We start from the raw sequence: 6,588 nt of genomic DNA, 5'->3' as shown, positions 1-6,588 counted from the left end.
ATTCCCATAGTCCACAAACAAACTGGTATGCGGTGCTGGGTCATTGAGAATCACACACGGGAAATGAAATTCCAGATCTGTCGCACAACAGGGCAAGAGACAAAGAGGTGAAGCAATGTCTCATCGCATGTAGAACAGAAAACACAGCGGCCTGCAAAGATCTTTCGAGCACTGAGCACTTCTCCCATTGGAAAACCCTACGGAACCATAGACTTCCAAAGCTGGATAAATCTGTCCCGCCACTTCTTTTTGCTATCCCTAAGATGCCAGAACTTATTAACCTTCCCCCTGACCCATCTTTTAGCTTCCACCATCTAATGGTATATCTGATTCACTGACCTTTTCTAAAAGTCATCCAAAAGCACAAACTTCCAGTCACGCCATGGATGCAATGGTTGTAACACAGGCAAAGAAGAGAACCTCTGAAGACAGCCTTGTATTGACGACCAAATGTCCCTATATCCACGAGGCACTCTAAAGTACTGACGAATACGCCTAAAAGAACAAAGGCAGAGCTCCCCAAGAATAACCCCATCACAAATTGTCTTCAACCCTAACCTAGCCATCCGATTAAACTTATCTCGTTGCAAATCTTTGTGTGGCCAATCCAACAACCTTGAGGAAGCCAGTATTTCTCCTTGCAACGAATTTTCCTCCTTATGAATATTCGAAGGATGCCAGACAACTGTAGGGACCGATTAGACACGGAGATCGAGACAGACAGTCGTTACGCACAGTGAGAGACAGAGAGAGTGAGATAGAGCAGAGTAGAGAGTGAGCACGTTTTTAGGTACAATGACGAGTGTACCTTTAGGTTTTTAGATAGATATATATGTGTAAGTACAAGTGCTAAGGGTGCGTTCACACCCGAGTATATTTAAGGCACGAGGTCTTTATTCCCAACGACCTCTCACCTTAAGGCAATGTGCCTAAAGAGGAGAAAAGAATCAGCTAAGTCTAGGTATGTACAAAGCTGAAATACATATATCCATCCAACTCCCATCATCTGTCGGCAATGAGCAAACCGCTCTGCTGGAAGACCCTTCATGAGGTCTGCAAGATTATCATTTGTATGCACTTTGATTAGCTCAATGCTCTTGCTATCAAGTATATCTCTAATGAAGTGATAATTCACTTGTATGTGCTTTGTCTTTGCATGAAAGACAGGATTCTGTGCTAGCATGATAGCACTCTGACTATCACAATGGAGAATAGGTAACTCTGAGATACCAAGCTCTCCCAAACGTGAAAGCCATAAAGCCTCCTTGCATGCCTCAGTGGGAGCCACATACTCTGCCTCTGTAGTAGACAATGCATTACACTTTTGTAGCCTGGAGATCCAAGAGACTACTCCTCCTGTGACAGTAAACACATATCCAGAAGTGGACTTCATACAGTCTGCATGACCAGCATAGTCTGCATCCGTAAAGCCAACAACAGATGCATTCTGCTTTCCAAAGCAAATGCACAACTCCTTTGTGTCTTTGAGGTATCTCATAATACCATTCACAACATCCTAATACTTCTTGCTAGGGGTTGCCATGTATCTGCTAACCACTCCTACTGCAAAGGCAATTTCAGGATGTGTAGCAACCATAGCATACATCAAACTGCCAACAGGTGAATCATATGGTATCTTGGTCATTTCAGCCTTCTCATCATCAAATGTAGGGCTGATCCTCTACACTGAGTTTCACATATGGAGGCAAAGGAACCCCAATCCCCCCCCCCCCCCATATTGAAACACTGCAAAACTTTGGAGATATACTCCTACTGAGATAGATAGAGTAAGCCTTTCAATCGATCTCTGAGTATTCGCATGCCAAGGATGTGATTTGCATCACCAAGATCCTTCATGTCAAAGATGCCATGAAGACTTTGCTTCAATGAATCCAAGGCATGAGTATCCCTGCCAGCAATCAGCATGCCATCAATATACAAAACCAAGATAATCAAGCTGTCATCTGCTACCTTCTTGGTGTACAAGCAATGATCCACTTCACTTCTATGAAAGCCTTGGGACTACATGAATGTATCAAACTTATGATACAATTCTCGTGGTACTTGTTTCAGCCCATACAAACTCCTTTTGAGTTTACATACCATTTTTTCTTTCCCTTGTTCAATAAACCCTTCAAGATGCTGCATATATATGTCTTCATGCAGATCACCATGTAAAAACGCAGCCTTTACATCCGTCTATATGAGCTCCATATCCTCAACTACAACCAAGCCCAAAATGGTTCTCAATGTAGTCATCTTGACTACAAGAGAGAAAATCTCATCAAAGTCAATTCCATGCTCCTGCTTGTAATTCTTTGCAACCAATCTTGCTTTGTACTTTGGTGAGGAACTAGAAGTGACCTTCATCTTGTAAACCCATTTGCATGGAAGGGTTTTCTGCCCTTTAGGCAACTACACCTAGTCCCAAGTGTCATTTTTTTCAAGAGATTCCATCTCTAACAACATGGCTTTATACCATTTCTTGTTGTCATGTCTGTCCATTGCTTCCTTGAAGCAAGAAGGTTCACCACAGTCTGTCAACATGACATAATCAGCCGCATTGTTTGCACCAAGAACAAATCTGTCAGGTTGTCTAGTAGCCCTAGACCAATGGTCATTATTTGCTAGTTGTTCCTGCAAATTTTTATTTTCAGCATGCTATCCTGGCATTTCAACCTGCAAATCAGCATTAACATCTTGTTGTCCTGGCTGTTCCTGCACATGTAATGGCTCATTTTCATGGGCAATAGTTGGCTGATCATTTCCAGCATCATTTCTTACATTTACATGTTCATTTACAGCGTATATTTTCTACTATACAGCGGGCACATTTTACTGTCCAAAATGTATTTCTTCCCGGAATACAACCCTAAAGACCTCCTTAGTCTTTTCAAGCTGTTTGTGCATGCGATCTTCCCGGAAGATAACGTCATTGCTGCGTACTACTTTCCTTTTCTCGAGATCCCACAATTTATAACCCATTTCACCCTCATCACCATATCCTAGGAAAATGCATTTACAGGACTTTGGCTCAAGTTTGCTGTGTTTTTCTTTACGAATATGCACAAAAGCCTTGCAGCCAAACACTTTCAGGTGAGCATATGAAGGTGGCTTGCCCGACTACGCTTCTTGGTCTTTTCAAGCTGTTTGTGCATGCGATCTTCCCGGAAGATAACATCATTGCTGCGTACTACTTTCCTTTTCTCGAGATCCCACAATTTATAACCCATTTCACCCTCATCACCATATCCTAGGAAAATGCATTTACAGGACTTTGGCTCAAGTTTGCTGTGTTTTTCTTTACGAATATGCACAAAAGCCTTGCAGCCAAACACTTTCAGGTGAGCATATGAAGGTGGCTTGCCCGACTACGCTTCTTGGGAAACTCCCCCCCCCCCCCCCCCCCCCCGCCCCAAAGACCTGTTTGGTGACTGATTAATTAAGTGAATGGCTGTCATAATAGCCTCTACCCAAAAGCCATGGGGTAATGCAACATCAAATAGCATCGTACGGACCTTATCCTGTATAGTCCGATTTATACGCTCTGCAACTTCATTTTGGGGCGGATTATGAGGGGCAGTGAGCTCCCTCTTTATCCCTTTGCTATCACAAATGCCTAAAAGGCCTTGGATACATATTCCCCACCATTGTCACAGCGAAGACACTTAAGTGTCTTATTTTCAACCAATGCCAAGATTTTTTTAAACTTGTCAAGCATTACATCCTTGCTATGAATATAGGGGTAAACCCATACTTTCCATGTAGCATCATCGACAAAAGTGACAAAATATTTCTTTTCCCCTAAAGATAATCTTGACATTTGACACATATTCGAGTGTACTAACTCTAGAGGAGAATATTTGAAAGAAAGAAACTTTTTGGAGAGACGTTTGTGCATGTTTGTCATAAATGCAATGATCACAATGCTCAAAATTAACATAACGAAGACAAGGCAAGTAACCCAAATGAGAAAGCACTTTCATTCCTGTTTGACTCATGTGTCCCAACCGGCCATGCCACAAAGAAACGCTTGGCTGCTCGGTCACGACAACAACATGGTCATGCACACTAGATATATGAAATGGATACAAAGTATCACTCTTGCAACCTCTGGCAATCACTCTTCATCCCTTACAGATCTTCCATTTTCCATTACCAAAAGTGGTATGAAAACCATCATAATCTAGCTGCCCTGTGTTAATCAGACTCTTCTTGAGTTGAGGTACATGCCGTAAATGCTGAAGTGTAAAGACAGAGCCGTGTTGAAATTGTAACTGCACATTGCTAATACCTGCAATCTCAGTCCCCAAGATGGACAACACCATGTTGACCCCCTGTATACCAATCACGATGAGGGGTGATATGAAAGGAAGCACTTGAATCGAGAATCTAGGTATGCATGTCATCATCTGTATCTACAAGTAAAACATGTACACCAAAGTGTGAAGAGACAAAGAGTACGTCACTCCCACTCTCACTATCATGAGTGACTACATTCACCTCTTTAATTTTTACGCTGCCCTTCTTAGGCTGGTTGTCCTCTTCCTTGCTATCATATATCTTCTTGTCTTTTCCTTTCTCTTTCTTCCATTTGCAGCAGTCATGTTTAAAGTGACCCTTCTTGCCACAACGATGGCATTCAACATCTTTGCCATGTAATTTATTACGTCTGTTGCCATCATATTTGCTCTTTTGCTGTGATCTGCCCCTAGTATGCAAAGCACTGAAAGACTTACTGGATGAATTGTTTTGCCGATTCATTTCTTCCATAAGTAGAGCACTTTCTACATCAGCATACAAAAGGATCACATTAGAATTGCTCATAGCAGTCCTGAATGTATCCCAACTCTCTGATAGAGTGCAAAGTAAGAAAGTAGCCTTAAATTCCTCATCAATCATGAACTTCAAGGCAACCAACTGGGTGAAAATGGAGTTAAACTCACTCAAGTGAGTAGACATTGTTGTACCCTCTTTCATACGCAAATCCATAAGCTTTTTCAGCCAATATACTTTGCTTGCAACACTCTTCTATGCATACAGTTCTTCCAGTCTAGTCCATGTAGCATATGCAGAATCCAAACCTTCAATGTTGAATAGCAAGGCATCAAAAATCGATGGCTCTATGGTTGAGCTTGCAAGCTCATTTAACTCATCCCAATCGTCTTGTTCCATGTCCGTGGGCTTTGCCCCTTTGGTTTTGATCGGCTTTGCCTGCTTCTTTTGCAACAGGATATTGTAGCATTGCTTTTGCCAAACTGCAAAGTTATGTGCACCTTCAAGCTTCTTTATGTGTATCAGATTACTGTTGTCATTGCTGCCAGCCATGATTTTCAACCCAAATGTGACCAAAAAAACAAATGCAAGCCCAAAACTGTTACCCAAGTGACCAATGTACAAACAAGTACCAATCAGCAATAAATGACCACGCAGAAGCACAGATTTCAAATCTGTAATTAAATTTTCAGAAGCACCAAACCATGTGCTACAACATTCCATATCTGATTACAGTTGTTCCAAGGACATATGCATCACATTACATGAGAAATCCCAAATTTTAGCTGCAATTTTTTATGTACATGTATCCACGGATATAAAATTTGACACAAACGACTAAAAGCCCCAAAATTTTGTACTCAAAGCATCAAACACGCATCTATATTTTCTATGTCATGCATAGAACATGCCAATTTTGCCAAAATAGAGCAATTTCAACAAAACCCGTCCAAATTGCGTGGAATGCAACCTGCATGTACATAAAATGACCAAATGCTGCACAGATTTCGCCCAAACTGCAAAAGGCCCAAATTGCACGAGGTCCAATGTGCATCAATGTCAAAAAATTGGGTAAATTTCAGCCCAATTTATCCATGTACATTAAAAGCCCCAAATGTCGAGGACAAAATGTCACAAATTCCTACATATTCTGAGACAAATTTGCTTGTCTTGCATCAAATTCCCCAAATCTGGAAAAAGCCCCAAAGATTGCACTGTTTTTAGTGAAATTGACTCTAAGAAAAAATCTCATTTGCATTTGAGAATCCCCAAAAAATTTATGAGACGTGCACATTCAATGTTTGCAATTTCTAGTCCAAAGAACACTGCAATGTGTGTCGAGCACAAATTTGGAAAAACCCCCAAATTTCAAGACAGATTTGCACTCTGTGCTTATAGATGTGAACACCTGACAAAGAGAAAAAAAAATAAAAAGTAAATTTTTTAAAAAAGGTCGTTGACGTGCTGCCCATCGTCCACGCAACCCACTTGTTGCCTGTGCAACCCGACACCCTGTCCCCTTTGCGCGCGACCCTACCGTCGTGTCACACAGCAGTCGCCTCCAGTCGTTCGTCAACGCTCCAATCATCAACTACCGCCTCGTCGAAAACTTGAACCTCTCATTGTCAACTCGTCTGCACCGTCACCTTTTGCACGCTGTCAGCCGTGACCCGTCTGCCGCCTTTTTACCCGTGACCCATCTATCAATGCGTCAGACATCCATTATGCATGTACCTGACTAGTTGCTTGGCACATCGTGATTGCTGCTGCCCTTCGCACTTCTGCACCAATCAACTATCTCCTTTGCTCGTC

This window comes from Lygodium microphyllum, chromosome 27, assembly GCF_053477565.2.
Source record: "Lygodium microphyllum isolate KBCC chromosome 27, Lygodium_microphyllum_v1.1.10, whole genome shotgun sequence".
Taxonomy (NCBI): domain Eukaryota; kingdom Viridiplantae; phylum Streptophyta; class Polypodiopsida; order Schizaeales; family Lygodiaceae; genus Lygodium; species Lygodium microphyllum.
Note: the sequence above shows the minus strand (reverse complement) of the source record.